Raw genomic sequence first — 22,193 nt, forward strand, 5'->3', positions numbered from 1 at the left:
GGACTAGGACTGTGCCATTTCCTGAGTAGGCATAGAAGAGTGAGGGGGGATAGGAGGTGGTGAAGGGGATGGGCCTGGTGGGTTTACTGGGAGGGAAAGGATATCCTCTGAAAACATGGAAACCCCCTTATTTCCCCTGGGCTTGGCAACAGGAGAACTTATGGCAGAGTGTCTGGCATTGGAAAGGAGATCTGGCTGCTGTAGCGTTCCCAGGTGGGGTTACATAAAGGCTTTTTTTGGAAGGAATAAGTCCCAAGTGTTGAGGGGGTGGAAAAGGGCAGAGCAAGGATATAGCCACTCTAGGGAGAGTGGTGCCCTCAGAGCTGTATGGATACCAGTGTGGAAGAGAAGGGGGAGGACTGTGTGGTGGAGGTGCTGACAGTGAAGCAATGAGAAGTATTGAGGGGGCATACAGTGAAAAGGGCCCAGCTCAGACACTCCTTGGTGTTTTCCTTTAGTTCTTCATTATAATAATAAGACTGGAAATCTGGCTGCCATGTGTGCTACACGAAAACAGTGTTAAAATACAAACTAGCACATCTGGAAGGGGTATCTTGATCCCTAGTGCAGGCTCTGAGGCTCTGAGGGAACTGTGCAAACTGTGTTGTTGGCAGTCAGTCTTCAGAGAAAAAGCCTAAAGTAAGGTGGAGTGAATTGAGACTCTTTGTTTTAGGGAACAGCTTGCTTTGTCTCTATCCTATTTGCAGTTCTTTTGTGGTATTGTTCTGAATTCTAAGAAGTAGCGTTCCATTGCAATCTTCCAGCAAGATAATTTTGTTTTATCTCTTTTCCATTTGTATGCCATGAAAATAGTACCATGGAGCAATGAGATGGGGTTATAAATCAAGCTGTGACAGTACCCGCTTCTCTTAAAAACAACAAATGAAATGGATTAGTAGCAGTGATACAAAATAAATACTGATCTGTCCATGTGGGCTTGTAGAAATACAAACAGTTGCACTGACCATGGTGGCTCAATCACTTGTGTGGATTTAACATTCAAGAGGGATTAATGTTTTTATTTTTTAATCTCCTTTCATTAATAACTATGGATTTTCAATCAGAAGGAAAATAGGAGGTCCCCACCCCTTCCACCATGACAAATGTGCACTTGTTAGTTTTGTGTTTTCACAACTAGATTTTATTATAAGTCAGGTAATCAGTCTGTTTGGATTTCTAGAGATGAGAAGGTTCTTTCCATCCCAAGTAATGGGGTTTTCAACCAAGTTTCATCAGTTATTTTCTGACCATCCCTGACAAGCACCTTTTCCCCAGTAGAACTCTAGTCCCATGATAAGGCTACACTGCTTTACCTTATTTTAATTACAGCAGCTTAGTTCTAGCAGTAAAATGTCTCTGTGCTTATATAATTTACATATGAGCTGAGAGGGGTTGCAAGCACTTTGGAGCATGGGATTAGAATATAAAAGGAGCTTGCTAAAATGAAGAATTGCTCTTAAAATATAATGGAATTCAAAGAAGTACTTCTCTTAGGATGGCAATATTAAATGCACAACTGTAAAATGGGGAATAACTGGCTAGGTGGTTGAACTGCTGAAAAGGATCTAAGGGGTATAGGGGATTACAGATTAAATATGTGTCAACAATGTGATGCAGTTGTAAAAAGGGTTAATATAACTCTGCAGTGTATTAACACAACTATTGTATGTCAGACATGGGAGGCAATTATCCTGCTCTGCCCTGCATTTGCGAGGCCACATCTGGAGTGCTGTGTCCAATTCTGGGTGCCACAGTTAAGGAAAAGCATCAAAGAATCCTGTGGCACCTTATAGACTAACAGACGTTTTGGAGCATGAGCTTTCGTGGGTGAATACCCACGAAAGCTCATGCTCCAAAACGTCTGTTAGTCTGTAAGGTGCCACAGGATTCTTTGCTGCTTTTACAGATCCAGACTAACACGGCTACCCTCTGATACTTGACAGTTAAGGAAGAATGTGGCCAAATTGGAGAGAATCCACAGGAGAGCATCAAAAATGGATCAAAGGTTTAGAAAACCTGACCTAGGAAGAGAGATGAAGATACCTGGGCATGTTTAGTCTTTTGGAAAGAAGACTGAGGGGGAGGAACCTAATCACAGTCTTCAAATATGTAAAGGGCTGTTATAAAGGGGATGGTGATCAACTGTTTTCTAGCTCCACTGAAGGTAGGACAAGAAGTAATGGGCTTAATTTTCAGCAAGGGAGGTATAGGTTAGATATTAGGAAAACTCTCTAACTAAATTAAACTCCAGAATAGGCTTCCAAGGGTGGTTGTGGAATCCCTGTCATTAGAGATTTTTAAAAACAGCTGGGGCGAACACAGAGTCATGTCATGTTGACCAAGGAACACAAGATGGAGAGGTGAATGAGAAGTTGCCTGCAGAAGTAAGTTGCTGACCAGAGCTAAACCAATAAATGTTCGTTATATGTCCCAAGATGTTTTGCACAAACCACTGTGGCCTAACAAGTCCTATGCAAACTGGGATGGCCCAAGATGTTTTGCACAAAAATGATGGAATTTTCCAGAGACAAAGTTGCAACAATTCCAACGTTCAAATTGAGGTTGGACATTTCAAATCTTCACTAGAACCATGGTAAATTTTCTGATGGAGGTCCCTTTCAGCCCTATATTTCCATGATTCTAAAAGACTTTAAATAAAGAATCTCTCCTGACTTCAAAATTAACCTCTCTGCAGCAGAATATGCCAGATGGGGAAGGACACAGAGTCATATCAACTTGACCAAGGAAAACAACACAGGAAAGGTAATGGGATGTGGCCTGCAGAAGTAAGTTGCTGATCAGAGCTGAAGAAAGAAAAGTTCGTTATATGTCCCAAGATATTTTGCAAAAACCACTGTGGCCTAACGTGTGTTATGTAAACTGGAATGACTCAAGATATTTTGTATAAAGATGATGGAATTTTCCAGAGACAAAGTTGCAACAATTCCAATTTTCAAATTGAAGTCGGACATTTCAAATCTTCACTAAAACCATGGGTCATCTTCTGATCAGCGCCCCTGCAGTTTTATCAAGTAGAAACCAAGCCTTCAGAATCTGTATAAACCAGGCTGTTTTGGTCAAAGTGTCAGTCACCGAAGCAAAAATATCTGGCTTAGAGAGACAGCAAGATGGGCTGTTATCATCTGGCTACTGAGAGCCCCCCTCCCAATTTGGCAACTGCTAAAGTCACATCATGAAGTAAGATAATGCCCCTAATAACTCTTCCTTTAAAGTCCTTTCTAGGGAAATGCCTGTGAGATCCAGAAAGAGAAGAACGGAGCTGTCATAACCCCTTTAATCAATGAACTACCTGAATGGTTTTCTAACTATCTTCAGAAACCACTCAGGGCTCCAGGGAAGCTATGCTGAAGAACGCTCTGTCCTGCAATTTTAATGGAGAAATAGCACTAATGCATGTGATTTATTTATCCAAATGAAAATGTGGTAATTTAAAAAATATCTGAGTTAAAATCAATTGACAGGATAATTCAGTTATCCAAATTCCCTTTATCCAAACGTAATAGTTATCCAAATGAACAATGCGTCCCCCCTGTAGGGTTCAGTTAGTTAATCACCTGCTCACTAACTAACATTATGGCTGTGAGAACTTTGATTTGGGAGGATTTCTGGAATTAGGGATGTGGACAGCAAGAAAAGGGGTCGGAAATGAGGGAAAGGGTAGGGGAGGAGAGAAAAGATGGGACAAGGAAGAGAGTGACTAGGTGAGGGGGAAAAAGGTGTTAAGATGAAGACTGAAAAGAAAAGTGTTCAGGGAGAGAAAGGAGAGGAGGTGACAGGAGAGCAGGGCAGGGAGTTGGGGAAGGAAGGGAGGCAGAGAGGAGGGTAACAGCTGTTGTCACACCTGTTCTCTGGTGCTTCAGTCTAGGACACTCTTACAGATGATATATGTACAACATTGTGCTTCTTTCCAGATACAGAGCAGCAATATTAATTGAACACTTCTGCCTTTTCTGTATCATTATTATTATTTTACCATCTCCATGGAGTAATGGGCCTGTACCAGTGGTAGAATCTCTTTTGTTCCTGAAATACTTAAATAAAACTCCTTGTTCTCCTTGGCCCTATCACCATGGAGTCTTCCCAGGTCTCTTGAGCTTCACTTATATTGCTGCAGTTCATTACTTCTAATTTCTATGCATTACTATCTACTTCAGTTCTTCCCCAATTTTTTTTATTTTTTTTCTCTAATTTTTGCCATTACTTTCTTTGCAGACTGATACTGGGGAGACAAACACACTGCACTCTCTTCTGGGGAATCTGCTCCATCAGAAGCACAGCCTGCTGCACTTTAGTGGCAATAAAACAAAGAAAATCATAGCAAGACTACAGCTTCTGCCTAGTTAAGGCTGTGATAATATAAAATATTTTAGGGTCCGGACAGGAGAGGTCCCCAACCCAAAGGGAGAAGCCTGGGGTCCCATTCCTAATCGAGAAGGCTACCCCATTCTTGAACTCTTTGCATATACCCTGAAGGCATGGACTTGAATGTGGGACCAGGCTGTAGGGCTGAGTCACTGAAGGGACTGATCATTGCAGGGAAAGGAGAGCACCTGGAAAGAAAAGAGCCTGATATACTTCCTGACCTTGAGGTGATGCTTGGGTGAGTGTTCCCCCTTCACAATCCTCCACATCTAAAGAGTACATTTAAATAATAACCCCCCAATCTGTATGGAATTTTTGAGGCATGGTCCTATGGCAGGAGTTAGTTTCAGGGAGTCTTTAGGGTGGTGCTGGATAAGGCTTTTGGTAGATCACTCAGGGTTCGGTCTTCATCATAGTTCTTAAGATCATCACATCCGTCCTGCCTTTCCCTGCTCTCCTTTCCAGAGAGATTCTCAGCAGGTTTTACCAACTCCACTAGGACTGAGGAGAGCAGCCCTTCATACCCAGCAGGCTTTCTTAGCAGCTTAGGCTTTCCATAATTGCTGGACTACAAGTCCCAGAATTCAAGGGATTCACCTAGGTTCACCCTAAAGGAGGGTTATGTCATGTCTTTGTTGCTGCCTGCTGTCTCTGCTGCCACTTGCTGCTCTTTTCTACTGGTTCCACCACATAACCCAGCTCTTAGGGTACGTTTACACTACAGGATAAATTCGAATTAGCTTAAACCGATTTTATAAAACAGATATTATAAAGTCGATTGTGCGCGTCCACACTAGGCACATTAATTCGGTGGTGTGCGTCCGTGGTCCGAGGCTAGTGTCGATTTCTGGAGCGGTGCACTGTGGGTAACTACTGTAAAAGAATGAGGCCAATAACGTCGATTTGCGTCCACACTAACCCTAAATCGATATAGTAATATCGATTTTAGCGTTACTCCTCTCATTTTGTAGGAGTCAGAAATCGATTTAAAGAGCCCTTTAAATCGATATAAAGAGCAGTGTAGTGTGGACGGGTGCATCGTTAAATCGATTTAACGCTGTTAAAATCGGTTTAACAGCGTAGTGTGGACCAGGCGTTAGTGATTTCACAGGGTAGCCTGGAACCTTGCTACTCCTGCAGCCTCTGCCCCTTCTCTCGCAGCAAAACATTGTCTCTGGGCTATAGCTAAGGCTTGATCTACAGATCCACTCATAAATGATTTCATCTCTAGTGATCGCTGGGAAGAAATAATTGAATTGAATATTTTCAGCTCTGTCTTTAAACACTGGGGAGAAAAAAGGATGCATTAGTAATGAGCACTCTTTATACAGAGTCCATACTACCCAACAGAAACAACTGTCCCAGGGCTTCCTGACTTTTTCATATATTTGGCATCACTATTCCCCCCTTAGTGAGTGAGGTTACTGTTACCCATTCAACTAGAGCATGCTAAGAACAGTTCTGCTGCATTTATTTATACAATTAAGGATAATAGGATTTCATTACCCCTGCATTGTACACTAACATGAGTTTTCACCCAGACCAGCTATAAGCAGAGTCTGAATGAACTCTTTTCTGTCTGTTAGCCTATAAGGTGCCACAGGATTCTTTGCTGCTTTTACAGATCCAGACTAACACAGCTACCTCTCTGATACTCTCTTCTGACACTGGTTCAAAAGACCTCAGGAGCAGATTTTATTTGCAACAACACATGACTCTGCCTAGGGGCTCAGCACACATATCTGTATTGCCAAACTGAACATTTTTGGCTGTTTGGGGTTAAAATTAACTTTAGTGTTGAATGGAAGGGAATGAAATGTTTTTATCCTTAGCGTATGAGTAAAGGGAAGCAGAACTGTATTTAGCAAGCCCTAACTAACGGGGTGACCCTAACTTAAACATCACTTGCTAAGTAGTGAGCCATGATGCCAAATTCAAGCAAGTGTTAGGCAGGATTAGAGATAGATCTTCCTGTCTTATGAATGGGGGTTGATTTAAGGAGTTCTAGAAGCTATTTGATTCTCCCTTCTGTGTTTAAAGACAGAGATGAATAGCCTTTTCTGAGTGTCATGGTTCTTCCTCAGTACTTATTTGGTCTGAATTTATTGATGAGCTCATTTAAGGGGACTGGATGTTATAAGTGATAAGGAGGTAACATTTTGGTTGAAAGCTGTGCAAAAAAGACAGCTGTAAAGAGGCTTTCTACTAGTTAGTGAAAATATGGAGACTTTGGCTAAGTGGTGGAACCTCAGAATATAATGCTGTGGAGAGAAGTGGCAGTGATGGACACTGCAGAGACACCACTCTCTCCCCTCAGGTGCAGAAGACAAACCCACCCAAACACACACCTGGACTCTGGGGATATTGCTGATCTTAGACAACAAACTATGAGTAGGGGACAGTGGAAGGAGTTGACATGTTAAAGAGACATTCATTCCTTGGGCTTTCAAACCACAAGGTAGGAAACTGAGAAAAGGGACGCTGCTCAAGATACTGTAGAGTGAGTGTTTTAGTTGTGTACTTTCAAATCCTTGTTGGAATGTGTTCCTAAATTAATGCTGTGTTTTCTTCTTTAATAAAATTTTTCTTTTGTTATAGACACTCAGTTCTTGCGAGAGGAGAAGTATTGCCTCTCAGCTGGAACCCAGGGCTAGTGTTTATTTTTTTCTTAGAATAGTGGGTGGGGTCTCAAGCCAGTTTTCTATTGTATTGTTAAGAGGAAGCCTTAATATTGAACCCAGCCTTTGATGCGGTCTACACTACATGGCCAAATTGATTGCTTTCACAAAGCAGGGCTGTCTGCTTATTACCTAGGTAGAATGGGTATGTCTATTGAAATACAGTCTTCTCCTGAGATCTTTTCCCCTATTGGTTTAGAAGAGAAAAGCCTTGCCAGGTATCCCTGACTTTCTTTCTTTCTTTCTTTCTTTCTTTCTTTCTTTCTTTCTTTCTTCCTTTCTTACTGAATTATATACTTAGTTGCTGAGTCATACACGATAAATATAATGTATATGAATTTCTCCAGAGAATTTAATCCTGTCAAAGGGACATTACCCAATGACTTCAATGGGCTTTGAACCAGTCTGTGGGTATTTAGTAGTATTTTCAGAGTGTAACTTGTGTAAGACAGAGACTTGTCAGATGTCATTATTAGTAGGAAAATATGGAATTTACTACTAATAATAATGTCATACACATCCATGGTATCGAGGTCATCGAGTCCAGTCCCCTGCCCTCATGGCAGAACCAAATACTGTCTAGACCATCCCTGACAGACATTATCTAACCTACTCTTAAATATCTCCAGAGATGGAGATCCCACAACCTCCCTAGGCAATTTATTCCAGTGTTTAACTACCCTGATGGTTAGGAACTTTTTCCTAATGTCCAACCTAAATCTCCATTGCTGCAGTTTAAGCCCATTGCTTCTTCTTCTATCATTAGAGGCTAAGGTGAACAAGTTTTCTCCCTCCTCCTGATGATACCCTTTTAGATACCTGAAAACTGCTATCATGTCCCCTCTCAGTCTTCTCTTTTCCAGACTAAATAAACCCAATTCTTTCAGCCTTCCTTCATAGGTCATGTTCTCAAGACCTTTAATCATTCTTGTTGCTCTTCTCTGGACCCTCTCCAATTTCTCCACATCTTTCTTGAAATGCGGAGCCCAGAACTGGACACAATACTCCAGTTGAGGCCTAAACAGCGCAGAGTAGAGCGGAAGAATGACTTCTTGTGTCTTGTTTACAACACAATTGTTAATGAATCTCAGAATCAGGTTTGCTTTTTTTGCAACAGTATCACACTGTTGACTCATATTTAGCTTGTGATCCACTATGACCCCTAGATCTCTTTCTGCCAGACTCCTTCCTAGACAGTCTCTTCCCATTCTGTATGTGTGAAACTGATTGTTCCTTCCTAAGTGGAGCAATTTGCATTTGTCTTTATTGAACTTCATCCTGTTTACCTCAGATCATTTCTCCAATTTGTCCAGATCATTTTGAATTTTGACCCTGTCCTCCAAAGCAGTTGCAATCTCTCCTAGTTTGGTATTGTCTGCAAACTTAATAAGCGTACTTTCTATGCCAGCATCTAAGTCATTGATGAAAATATTAAACAGAGCCGGTCCTAAAACAGACCCCTGCAGAACCCAACTTGTTATACCTTTCCAGCAGGCTTGGGAGCCATTAATAACTACTCTCTGAGTACTGTTATCCAGCCAGTTATGCACCCACCTTATAGTAGCACCATCTAAATTGTATTTGCCTAGTTTATCGATAAGGATATCATGCGAGACCGTATTAAATGCCTTACTAAAGTCTAGGTATACCACATCCACCGCTTCTCCCCTATCTGCAAGGCTCGTTATCCTATCAAAGAAAGCTATCAGATTGGTTTAACACCATTTGTTCTTTACAAATCCATGCTGGCTATTCCCTATCACCTTACCATCTTCCAAGTGTTTGCAGATGATTTCTTTAATTACTTGCTCCATTATCTTCCCTGGCACAGAAGTTAAACTAACTGGTCTGTAGTTTCCTGGGTTGTTTTTATTTCCCTTTTTATAGATGGGCACTCTATTTGCCCTTTTCCAGTCTTCTGGAATCTCTCCCGTCTCCCATGACTTTCCAAAGATAATAGCTAGAGGCTCAGATACCTCCTCTATTAACTCCTTGAGTATTCTAGGATGCATTTCATCAGGCCCTGGTGACTTGCAGGTATCTAACTTTTCTAAGTGATTTTTTAACTTGCTCTTTTTTTATTTTATCTTGTAAACCTACTCCCTTCCCATAAGCATTCATTATGTTAGACATTCCTTCAGACTTCTCAGTGAAGACCGAGACAAAGAAGTCATTAAGTATCTCTGCCATTTCCAAGTTTCTCCCTCCTCACTGAGCAGTGGGCCTACCCTGTCCTTGGTCTTCCTCTTGCTTCTAATGTATTGATAAAAAGTCTTCTTGTTTCCATTTATTCCCATAGCTAATTTCAGCTCATTTTGTGCCTTTGCCTTTCTAATCTTGCCCCTGCATTCCTGTGTTATTTGCCTGTATTCATCCTTTGTAATCTGACCTAGTTTCCATTTTTATATGACTCTTTTTTATTTTGTATGTCATGCAAGATCTCGTGGTTAAGCCAAGGTGGTCTTTTGCCACATTTTCTCTCTTTCCTACCCATCGGAATAGCTTGCTTTTGGGCCCTTAATAGTTTCCCTTTGCAAAACTGCCAACTCTCCTCAGTTGTTTTTCCCCTCAGTCTTGATTCCCATGGGACCTTACCTATCAGCTCTCTGAGCTTACCAAAATCCGCCTTCCTGAAATCCATTGTCTCTATTTTGCTGTACTCCCTTCTACTTTTCCTTAGAAAATCTTGAGGTCCCTTCCAGTCCTAGAGTCTATGAATCTAGTTTATGAATCTATGAATAGGCCAGAATCCTTGGCACAATTTAGATCTAAACTGTTAAAACATGTCAAATTAGAGAGGCTGCTTCTGATTTTCACATAAGAATTTGACTAAGAAAGAGGAACAGTTGCTAGCTAAGCTGACCACACACTCTTGTTAAAATGGGAAATAGCTTCCTCCTTTATCTTTTTTCTTCCAGATTATATACTTTATGCAAAGAAATCTATAATAGAGATACAGCAGATCCAGGTCTTACTTGATATGACAATATCATGTACAGACCTTTTAATGTGAAAAGAGAAAAGTAAAGGTTGTCAATAAAAGTTTAAGAAACTATACAGACATTTGAAAGCTCTAATGAGGAATCTATAACCAGGGTGTGCAGTTTGAGGAAGTTTTATTACCAAGGAAACCTGACCTCAAAGAGTATTGCAAATACATCCTGCAATGTTATCTATTTTAAATACAATTGTGATAATGTAATAAAATTTAAGTCAAATTGATCATTCATAAAGAGAAAAAGACCTTTGTTTTATATTGTAGAAAGCAATACATTCAGTTGATATGTTGAGATGTGAAAATCTCTAAAAATGAATCCAAATGAAATGTTATAAAGTCTAAACAACCAAAAGGCCTGATCAGTTGTTTGTTGACAATTGCACAAGAAATAGCTGAATTTATGAGTTGAACCTACCTTAAGGAGGGTATGAATGAACTCTCCCCTGGCATGTAGTGATGAACTTGAGAAAAAGATCTCAGGAGAAGACTGTAATTGCATAGACACACCTATTTTATGAGGACAGTCCTGATATTCGGGGCTTTTTCTTATATAGGTGTCTATTACCCCCCACTCCATCCCAATTTTTCATACATCCTATCTGGTCACCCTGTTCAGCAGTCAAGACAATACATCGGTTACCAGATTTCCAGCTGACACACCTACAGCCTCAAAACCCACCTGACTCCTCCCTCCCCACATGGACGAGACAAGCCCCTGACTCCCACTTCCCCAACTATCAAGCCCTCCCTGCCTCATCAGACAGGACTCAAGCTCTTCCCACCACCCAGCCCCTCCTTCCCCCACTGCCATTTCCTTCTAATGCCAATTTGCCCTGTTCAGTGTGGTGGTCCAGAAGTTCTGTACATCTAGGGAAGGGAGATGTTGTCTCCTCATTAAGAGAAGGGTAGGGAATGTGCCCTTTACTTATCCGCTGACTGTGAGCACTGTGTGCTAACCATTAGACCAAGGTGGCTGAAGACAGCTGTTCCTTCATATGGGATATCCGGCTGGGAGTAAGAACCAGCACAATCATGGAATGAGGCAGCCTCTACTTAGTTAAGTCTGTGATGAGACATTCTGTTTACAGCCCCCATTTCTAAATTTTCTCTGTGTGATCCAATGAGAGAGGTTAATTTCTGACCACCATTGGTCTGACATTATCAAGGATGCAAGAGCAAACACTGTAATATACAGTAAAGAGGGAAGTATGGTAAGAGACCACCCTGGTTTAACCAGAAAATCTCACATGACTTGAAATTCAAAAAAGACTCTTACCAAAATTGGAAACCAGGTCAAATTACAAAGGAAGAATATACAGAATGAAAGGAGCTTGCTAATATTTTGGGTTTCATCCCCAATTTTGCTGTCAAAAATGACCTTTTCAGCAAACATTACAGGTGGGGGGCGAAGGGGAGGGTGTGTTTCACACAGACTTGTAGAAGAACTGTTTGTGGGAGAATTTGCCATACCCTTGTTTATCTGCATCCCCATCAAAGGAAGAAACAGCAAGGTTGTCACCATCACATATGATAAAGCTCGTTATGTCCCTGTCAGTAAACACCATATTGACACCATCACCACTGAAATACAGACAGATCAGAACAGACATGTCTCATTTTGCTTTGAGAAGGTGGCCATCAAGCTGCACCTATGATCCTGGAGACAGCAGGGTTTTTAAAAAGGAAAACACTACAATGATCCTAAACTATTTTGGAGACTTCCCCCAACTGCAGAAACTATTACAATTTGAGGCTGGATATGCCTCTCCTGGATATCACAGAGCCCCTGTGACGTATTTTCCACATGTTAAAAGCTAGATATTTTAATCACCATGGCTTTAGTTCACTGTGGGCTGAAGAGTGCCCTAAAATCAACTAGACTTGTCCTAAAAAGCCTATACAGACACCAGCATCAAGAAAAGCATCTACAGCCGTTATGAATGCCACTCCCCTTGATCTTCTTACAGCAAGGATTGGCATAGATTATATGCATTTAAAAAACATGCTACTGACCTTTGCTGTGATATTGTAAAAAAAAGATGGAACCACTCTCAACAGGGGGCCTATGGCCTTCGGGTGAATTCCTCTGTGGCCTCTATTTGCAGTCAGTTGGATGCCATTTTGGCAGACTGCCTCATAAGACAAAGGAATAACTGTTACCCTTCCAGAGTCTTTATCGAATCAGTGCTAAATTACAGCAAGGACACACTTAACACACTGTTTTATGCTGGCCTGTTATACAAAGACATTCCTAGACAAGATGAAGCAGTGAAGCTGGATGGTGATAATAAATTATTTGTGAGACAAGCAAAGCAGATGACCAGAACAGGAAGATACATCTGGATAGCGACCTGTTTTTTCAAGAAATCTTCTGTTGAACAGAATGGATGTGAAAATAAAACTGACAAACAGTGATGATGCCTTCAGCTTAATAGGTGATGAAACCAAAGGTTATAAACTGCAGATGATACCAGTAGCGCACTTTTTAAAGAAAGTACATGTGGCCCCGGCACCGTCTGGATCATGTGGAGGCCTGCTTAGTGCTAATGCTGAAGCAAAAACAGAAAATGTGGAAATGGCAGAAGTGCTAAATGACCTTTTTGTTTCAGTTTTCGCCATAAAGGTTAGTAGTGATTAGACGTCTAACATAATGAATGCCAATGAAAATGAGGTAGGATCAGAGGCTGAAAGAGGGAAAGAAAAAGTTAAAAATTACTTAGAGAAATTAGATGCCTTCAAGTCACCAGGGCCTGAAGAAGTACATCCTAGAATAGTCAAAGAGATGACTGAGGGGATACCTAAGCCATTTGCGATTGCCTTTGAAAAGTCATGGAAGACAGGAGAGATTCTAGAGTCTTGGAAAAGGGCAAATGTAGTGCCTATCTATAAAAAGGGAAATAAGGACAAACTAGGGAGTTACAGACCAGTCAGCTTAATTTCAGTACCCAGAAAGATAGTGGAGCAAATAATAAAGCAATCAATTTACAAAATCCTAGAAGATAATAAGGTGATAAATAAGAGCACAGATTTGTCAAGAACAAATCATGTCAAACCAACCTAACAGCTAACAGAGTAACAAGCCTTCTGGATAGGGAGAAGGTGATAGATATGATATATCTTGATTTTGTAAGGCTTTTGATACTGTCTTGCATGACCTTCTCATAAATAAACTAGAGAAATACAACCTAGATGGAGCTGCAACAAGGTGAGTAAATAACTGGTTGGAAAACTTTTATCCGAGAGTAGTGTGATGGGACAAGGCCAGATGGCTACAGTAAAGTAGTAAGGAACAGGCATGTTAGCCTCAGGCTAACCGAATCCCTAGTACCATGGTAACCAAATTGCAGTTGCTCCAGGTTAATCAAGACAACTGGGGCCAATTAAGATCTTTCTAGAAGGCGGTGGAGATAGCTACATTGATTGGGCCACCTGAAGTCAATCAAGGGTTGGCTGGAACTAGTTAAAAGCTTCCCAGTTAGTCAGTGAGATTGGAGTGTGAGGGGCTGAGAGCAAGAGGTGCAAGGAGCTGAGAGTGAGAGAGCATACTGCTGGAGGATTGAGGAGTACAAGCATTATCAGACACCAGGAGGAAGGTCCTATGGTGAGGCTAAAGAAGGTGTTTGGAGGAGGCCATGGGGAAGTAGCCCAGGGAGTTTTAGCTGCCATGCAGCTGTTACAGGAGGCACTATAGACAGCTGCAATCCACAGGGCCCTGGGCTAGAACCTGGAGTAGAGGGTGGGTCCAGGTTCCCCCCAAACCTCCCAACTCCTGATCAGACACAGAAGGAGTTGACCCAGACTGTGGGTTCCACCAGAGGGGAAGATCACTGAGGTGAGCAAATCCGCCAATAAGTGCAAGACCCACCAAAGTAGAGGAGGAACTTTGTCACAGTAGTTATCAGTGTTTCACAGTCAAGCTGGAAGGGAATATCAAGTGGAGTCCCTCAGGGATTAGTTCTGGGTCTAGTTCTGTTCAATATCTTCATCAGTGATTTAAAAAATAGCACAGAGAATATATTTTAAAGTTTGAAGATGATATCAAGCTGGGAGGGGTTGCAAGTACTTTGGAGGATAGGATTAAAATTCAAAATGATTTGAACAAACTGGAGAAATGGTCTGAAGTAAATTAGATGAAATATAATAGGGAAAAATGCAAAATACTTCACTTAGGAAGGAGCAATCAGTTGCATACCTACAAAATGGGAAATGACTGCCTAGGAAGGAGTACTGTGGAAAAGGATCTGGAGGTCATAGTGGATCACCGGCAAAATATAAATCAATAGTGTAACACTGTTGCAAAATCATCATTCTGGGATGTATTAGCAGGAGTGTCTTAAGCAAGACACAAGAAGTAATTCTTCCACTGTACTCTGCACTGATTAGGCATCTTCTGGAGCATTGTGTCCAGTTCCGGAAAAGATGAGGACATTTCAGGAAAGATGTGAATAAATCGCAGAAAAGCAACAAAAATGATCAAAGATTTAGAAAACATGACCTATGAGGGAAGATTGGAAAAAATAGGTTTGTTTAGTTTGGAGAAGAGAATACTGAGAGGGACATAACAGTTTTCAAGTCCATAAAAGGTTGTTACAAGGTGGCAGGAGAAAAATTGTTCTCCTTACCTTCTGAGACTAGGACAAGAAGCAATAGACTTAAAAAGCAGCAAGGGAGGTTTAGGTTGGACATTAGGAAAAAGTTCCTTACTGTCAGGGTGGTTAAACACTGGAACAAATTGCCTAGGGCAGGGGTTCTCAAACTTTTGCAACCGAAGGACCCCATTTTGATTTAATATTTTGGGGGGATCCCCAACCCCCCCTGTTCCACCCCAGGCCCTACCCCACTCCACCCCTTCCCCCAAGGCACCACTACCATCTCACTTCTTCCTACCCCTGCTCACTCCATCCGCCCTCCCCCCATCAGTCACTCTCCCCTACTCTCACTCACTTTCACCAGACTGAGGCAGGGGGTTGGGATGTAGGAGTGGGTGCGGGGTGCAGGCTCTGTGAGGGAATTTGGGTGCAGGAGAGGGTATGGGGTATGGGCTCTCAGAGGGAATTTGGGTGATGGATGTGGGTGTGGACTCTGGGAGGGAGTTTGGATGCGGGATGTGGGTGCGGGGTGCATGCTCTGGAACGGAGTTTGGGTGAAAGAAGGCATGAGGAGTGCAGGCTGTATGAGGAAGTTTGGGTGTGGAGTGCGGGCTCAGGGCTGGGGCAGGGGGTTGGGGTGTGGGAGACGATGTGGGCTCTGGGCCTCAGGCGACTCCAGAAAGTGACCAGCACATCTCTCTGGCAGCTGCTCTTGGGGGGAAGCTAGGAGGTAGAGGGTCTCTACGCACTGCCCCTGCCTGCAGGCACCGCCCCCGCAACTCCCATTGGCCACAGTTCACAGCCAATGGGAGTTGTGAAGTTGACACTCGGGGTGGGGGCAGCGCACGGAGACCATCTGTCCCCCCCACGGGGCAGCAGGAATATGCCGGCCACCTCTGCGAGCGACATGGAGCCATGGCAGGCAGGGAACCTGCCTTAGACCCACTGTGCCGCTGGATTTTAGCAGCTAAAATCTCCGTTTGGCTTCAGTAGCCTCCAGGAAATAGAGGGAGGGGGAGGAGCTGATCAGTGGGGCACGCAGACTCCTTGGAGTACCCATAGAGACCCCCAGGCATCTACCAACCCCAGTTTAAGAAACATGGCCTAGAGAGTTTGTGGATTCTTCATCATTGGAAATTTTTGAGAGCAAGTTAGACAAGCAACTGTCAGCGACGGTCCACATAATACTCAGTCCTGCCATAAGTGCAAGGGACTTGACTAAGTGACCTCTTGAGGTCCCTTCCAGTCATAGGATTCTATGATTCTAAATGCCACCTGGACTCTGTGACGATGAAAGAGTTTAGTATCCCCACAGGCAGCAAAGTCAGTAATCAGAAGAACCTATTCTTGGAGCAGTTACCCAAATTGCTTGCCCTTGGTTTTGTGGATAATGATACCTTTAGTGCAAATTACCTTTAAAACCCTTTTCACTTTTAACATTGTGATATTAGTTTTGTGGCTTTATATGTGGATGGTGAAGATATAAGAGCTAAGTTCTGCAACCACACTTTGGGGGCAGGAACTGTTGAGCTAGGACACAAATCTGGCACACACAGACAGCTGGTAAACACATGAAAGATTGCTCTCTGCTCCTCAATCGTGAGGCGTTTGCACAGGGTTACACCTGCTCTGCCTGTGGCCTGTCCCCCAACCAGGAATGTGCCCATCGCTATTCCCTGACTGAAACTGGGAACCTGAGAGCGAAAACACATTCTGAAAAGGCTTTGACAGTCACTTTCAAAATGATTGTGTATGGGGTTTCCGACAACGCCATAAAGATAAATAAGACTCGAAACATTCTGTTAGACTACATGTGACTATGGACACCATGCAGTTAGCACATGTTCAATGCGCGGACCCTGGCACAAAAGAGAATTTCTTCGATGTCTTCCCTTGCGACTGGCTCCCAGGTGGCAGGCTGTCTGAGAGAACGCTAGGTATAGTGGTCAAAACACAACAACACAACCAACTGGGGGAACATTAGTTCATCTTCTACCTGGAGGAGAGTTACCGCAGAGAGAATTTTGTCTCATATGGACACCTCCCAAACAGCGTGTTCTTTCCTAGAAGCAGCATGGAATTTTTCAATAAATATGCGGTTGACATTATGTTCCACACTTGACAATTACAAACCCCCCATAATCTTACCTGTAGCTATCCCTAGGTGTTTTCCTTCCATCTTCGTGACAGTGGTTTACCTTTATGACCAGATTTTAAAACTGTATTCTAATGACTTCATTCAAAATGACCAGATGGTGATGAAAGTGCCAAATGGTTAAATTGTTTTAACACCCAACATCAGCCCCCACCTCGTTCTATGCAGCATATCAGCAGCTGAGGAGTGATGCCAGCGGTGGCCCATGGTGGGGAGCGGGGCAGCATGGCTGGAAACAACAGCAGAGCAGGGCAGTAGAGGCAGGAGAAGGAAGGGTAGCTGGGGCAGAGGAAGGAAGGGCACCATCTTCCCTTCTGCTGCACACTTCACCCAAATCAGGTATAAAAGTGTGTAGAGGGGGAGGAGGCCTTCCCTAAATGGCACCCTGGCATAACAATATTTTGCTGCTGCACAGAAATAGCAAAGCAGCTGTGAGCTCCATTGATTCTCCCTCTCCATGGCAGGACCCCATGTGACTGACTCAGTTACACCCTCACTTGCAACTTTGCTCAGGTTTCTAAGCCTGGGTCTTTGGGATTTGTGCTGCCATTTTGGCTCCTGCATGGGAGCCTGCTGCACAGGGCAGGGTCTGGATGTTCAGGCATAAGAGAAGGGACCTCGTGGTGGGTAGGGTTGGGAGGTGAGGGGAGCAGAGGAAGGGTCAACAGGCCATGGAGCACTGATGTGGGCGTTACACACTGTGCAGCCAAGGTGAGACTGAACCCATCTCCTCTGACAACAACACAAACCAAATGGTTTTGTCAAAAGACCAAGGGAAAGGGAAAGATTTATCCATGTGAGCTCAATGAAACATATATATATATGTATGTCCCTTGGTCTAGGAATACCCCTGGGTGGATTTAACATATGGCAGTGACCATTTATTTTATGGAAAAGAAATAGCAAAACAACCCCTATGTGCAAATCAAAACACTCACAGGCACATTTGCAATACACCACAGCAACAAGCTACTTTTATTAAAAGGAGAAGAACAAGCTATTAGGGGGGACACAAGGGCTCCCTTGCAGGTTTATTCCAGCTTGCGAGATTCTTTGAAGCTCAGATGAAAAGCATCCTAGGATTTTAGAGGTAAGGCGTCTTCTGCCAGATTCCCAGAGATCCTGCATTGACAATCTCTGCTGCCATCACTCACTCTCTTTACTGCAAAAAGGGAAGAAACTCTCACATTCTGTGTTTATAGCCACTAAAACAAGGACAATATAATGTTACATTTCAAATTCAAGTTAGAGCAGGAATTTCCCCATAATTTAATAGTGTGTGCAGATGTAACACCAATACACCTCAGTCGTGGTAGGGCAGGATTGAACCTGGGGCCTCTAGAGCTTAATGGATGAGCCTCTACCACATGAGCTAAAAGACACTTGGCCCTTATAGAACAAACTCAATCTATCTATTATATCTAAACATGTGTACTGGCTGCCCACCTGGCTTCTGAAGTAAATATGCAGGACTTCTGAACATGGATTTCCCCTCTCTTTGTCCCTAACTCTCCAGTAAAGGAGGCAAATTCTCATTTTCTTAAAAAAGTCCTTCCTATTTACATTCCACACAGTTAAAGTGACAACCACAAAAAATCAAGTAGCTGAGTGATTAAAAAAAGAACACTGGCAAATTAAACAAAAACTGCTGGAAATATCATGTACGATATGATAGAAATGTTCAAAAAAAATTTAAAAAGTTGACATTTGAAATTCCATTGAGGGAATTAATCAAAATTGTGAATTTTAAAAATATTGACTATCTCTATGATACATAGAAAAACGACATATATGTAAGATGCAGAAAAACATGACTCATGTCCATGTTCAGTTTTCCTTTCAAACACACTTTTGCCCATAGCTAAAACTAAAAAAAAAAAATTTAATTAGAGGATAAATATGTTATTTTTAAAGAATGCCTGGACTATTCTGTTTTCCAGCTCATGTAAGGCTAAAGCCTGACCCTATTCAGATGGCAGTTCCCTACCTACTGATGATCTCTGTACATGCCTAGTGAAGCAGCCAGGTGAGTAGCAGTGCAGTTGCTACCATGGAGCTCCTCTCTTCTCCTGTCCTACCCCAAAACTGCCTCTATGGTACTTAGGCCTGGTCTACACTAGGAAATTCGGTTGGTGTAACTACGTCGCTCAGGAGTATGAAAAATACACACCCCTGAGTGACACAGTGATACCAACCTAACCCCTGGTGAAGACAGCACTAGATTGATGGGTGCATTCTTCCATTGCTGTACACACTTCCTCTTGGGGAGGTGCAGTGCCTACACAGATGGGAGAACCCCTCCGGTTGCTGCAGGTAACATCTTCACTTCACTAAGCTTTGATTCAGCTGCAGCAGTATTGCTGTGCCACTGTAGCAGTTTAGGTGTAGAGAACAAACCCAAACTGTCTGGGAAAGCCTCTCACCCTTCCCAACTTCCTCTCTGAGTCCTGTCCCTGTTGCAACATTAATTTAACCACGCTGGGCACCTTGTACAAGGCTAAGGGAAAATCCAGCAGGTAATAAGAAGAACAGGAATAGAATTGGCTACAAATAAGCAATGAGACCAAGTTAACTTAACTTGGAAGGAAACCTGATGTTTAAGCCAGAAAAAAGAAATTCTGAGCAATGCTAGCACTGAAGTCACCAAGGTTTGTAATTGCTCTGGAATTCTAAAAGGAGAAATGCAAAGGCTCCAAGTATGTACTGAGCTACGTTAAAGACTGAAAGTAGTATCAATCCTTGAAGTGCACTGGTGCTTATTGAATTGTATTGCAGAGTGAGTGCATCTGACAACATATATGTGTGACCCACTAATCAGTGTGTGTTACAAATTTCGCTCAGTGGAGGCTATGAATCTATTATAGGCTCCATCCAGAAACTGGCTCTTTTGTAAAGCTGAAGACAACTGAGCCTATAGCTTTGGAGAGCTGTGGTTCAAATCACAGAGTCCTGGTCCCAGAAGGCATGGCAGATTGCACACGTGTGCTCAAAAGCACCTCTGTCCCACCAAAACACACAGGGGCAACATTATGCTCAACACGGCTCCTCATGATTGCAGCATCCGGACCCAGATGTTTTTTAACACAGCTCCAAGAATGCTGCACAGCACCTGTTTATCTGAAATCCTCACATGTTCATCACCTTGTTCATGTTCAGTTTTTCATACTGTGTCATTCTTGATGGACTGTGCAGTGAGGTCCAGGCCACAAATTGAGTTTAATTTTTCTTCCATTTTTGAGGGGAATAATTTGAAAATACCTTTTTTTCTATGGGAAAATCATGGTTATATACACACTATGTGGGTGCAGCATCCCTTTTCCTCATCAGACCTGACCAATGCCTCATTTCTCCTGTTGGGTTGATGGTTTAGCCTTCTCCCCACCTCCACTGAACCAAAACCTCCCCCATCTGGGGCAAAATAACATTAAAAAGAAAAACACAAAACTCTCTGGGCTAGAGATGCATCCTCAGGGGCTGAGGGACCATTTCTTCCCATCAGCTGCTTTCATGTAGGGCTTCCAAATTCTCTTAAGACATTTATTTTTGTCTGATCAGCCTCCTTGTTCTCTTTATTGCCAGAGAGACTCACAGCAGGTCCTACCAACTCCCCTCAGTCTGAGGACAGCAGGCCTTTCAAATGCAGAAATGATATCCAGAGAGGAGACCTTTCCAGAAAAGGACAAGTATGTGAGGAGAAGGGGTTATAATGGAATCAGACTGGCAGCTGTCATTATGCTGAGTGCTACCAAGAAAATTCTATGTTGAATGTGTCCTCGGGTAGTTACTGAAAATCGGATCCTTCTGTCAGTGACTGGAAGGGTGACAAACATTTCTGAAAGGCTTAAAAGTATAAGCATCAATCACAAGCCATTTTGATGGTTATTCTAATTTTTCTGTGACAGATTTAATCATTTTATACTGGGATGTGACACACACTAGCTTAAACATAGCTCCATACTTGTACATGTTTCTTTTTGGTAAACTAAGCTTTATTGTTGTAAAGAGCAGCCATTTTGATCTCACAGGTGCTGCACAATGATACAAAGGAGACACATCCCCCATACTCTCTCCCGGGAAATATACTTTAGTCCTTCCTCATTGTTTTCCTTATTATTAAATGAAACAACAATGTAGACGTACGCCACAGACTGGCTACAGACACTCTGCATGATGCCATGTTGGCAAGCCAGAGGGGCTTTAAAAGGGGTTGGGAGAGTAACTGCAAAAGATGGCTCACATAATTACCCCTATGCTGCCATCCCTGCAAGTACTGTCCTGGGGTGGTGCTGGGTGCTAACAGGGTCTCAGAGGGGCAAGTTCTGTAGCACAGAGCACTGTGGAGACTCTGGGCTGCTCTGGGTTGTGGACAGACCATAGGCAGCATTAGTAAAGCAGCTGTAAGGTAACTCTAACATGAAAACCCCAGATAGTCCAGAATCAGGGCAGCACAGAAATTTTCTTTGTCCCATGTCCCAGGGATATGCCATGTGTTCTGAGCCTGCAAGGTCATTAAACAGCAGCTATAGAAAGGAGAGACACAAATATTCTGTTTGCACAGTGATGACTCTCTTGTGACATCCTGAACTTACCCTTCTTCTACAGCAATTCTGCCCTTGACCGCAGGTTCCAATCAGTCTATATCTGCCAATACAGAAACGGCGGCAGGAGCCCCGAGCACGTCTACAAGCAAAGGAGTTATTGATGAACTGGGTGAATCCTGCACAAAAAAAAAAAGTCTTGATTTTCATTCACATGTAAGTGTAAACAAGAGCTATGATTGCAGCATGACAAGCATTTCCCATTAGCTGAATTTTCAGTTCACTGAGACAAGGCCACATCAACCCAGTTATCTTCCCGTGCCCCCTTTCACTAGATCTTTGATAATATATAAATGTCTGTAGTTCTGTGTCCATTCAACAGCTTCCCCTGAGAATTGAACAGAGTGATTTAATTGAGGAGATCTGCTGGCTTCTTGGCTGTACGCTTCAGAACTGTAGCACTGAGCATGTGTGTCCTTCACAGGTATTTTCATTGGGTTAGGCCAGAGGAAAAGGACACAAACTGATAATTTCCAGTCTTTTTAATCTCTCTTCATATGGAAGCTGTTCCATACCCCTAATCATTTTAGTTGTGATTCTCTGTAACTTTTCCAATACTAATATATCTTTTTTGAGACATGGTGGCCACATCTGCACACAGTACTCAAGATGTGGGAAGACCATGGGTTTATAAAGATATTTATCATGATATTTTCTATCTTATTATCTATCCCTTTCCTAAAGGTTCTTAACATTCTATTAGTTTTTTTGAGTGCACATTGAGTGGATGTTTTCAGAGAATTATCCAGAATGACTCCAAGATATCTTTCTTGAGTGGTAACCGCTAATTCA

General features: G+C 42.6%; 1 long non-coding RNA gene across 1 annotated transcript; it reads left to right on the plus strand.

The window, feature by feature from the left end:
• The first annotated feature begins 202 nt into the window (after nt 1–202).
• LOC115649483 lies at nt 203–14,041 on the plus strand. The gene is made up of 3 exons (XR_003999826.1): nt 203–213; nt 13,793–13,799; nt 13,955–14,041. It is a non-coding gene; the product is annotated as an uncharacterized LOC115649483 (long non-coding RNA).
• Nucleotides 14,042–22,193: the final 8,152 nt, after the last annotated feature.

This window comes from Gopherus evgoodei, chromosome 3 (assembly GCF_007399415.2).
Source record: "Gopherus evgoodei ecotype Sinaloan lineage chromosome 3, rGopEvg1_v1.p, whole genome shotgun sequence".
Taxonomy (NCBI): domain Eukaryota; kingdom Metazoa; phylum Chordata; order Testudines; family Testudinidae; genus Gopherus; species Gopherus evgoodei.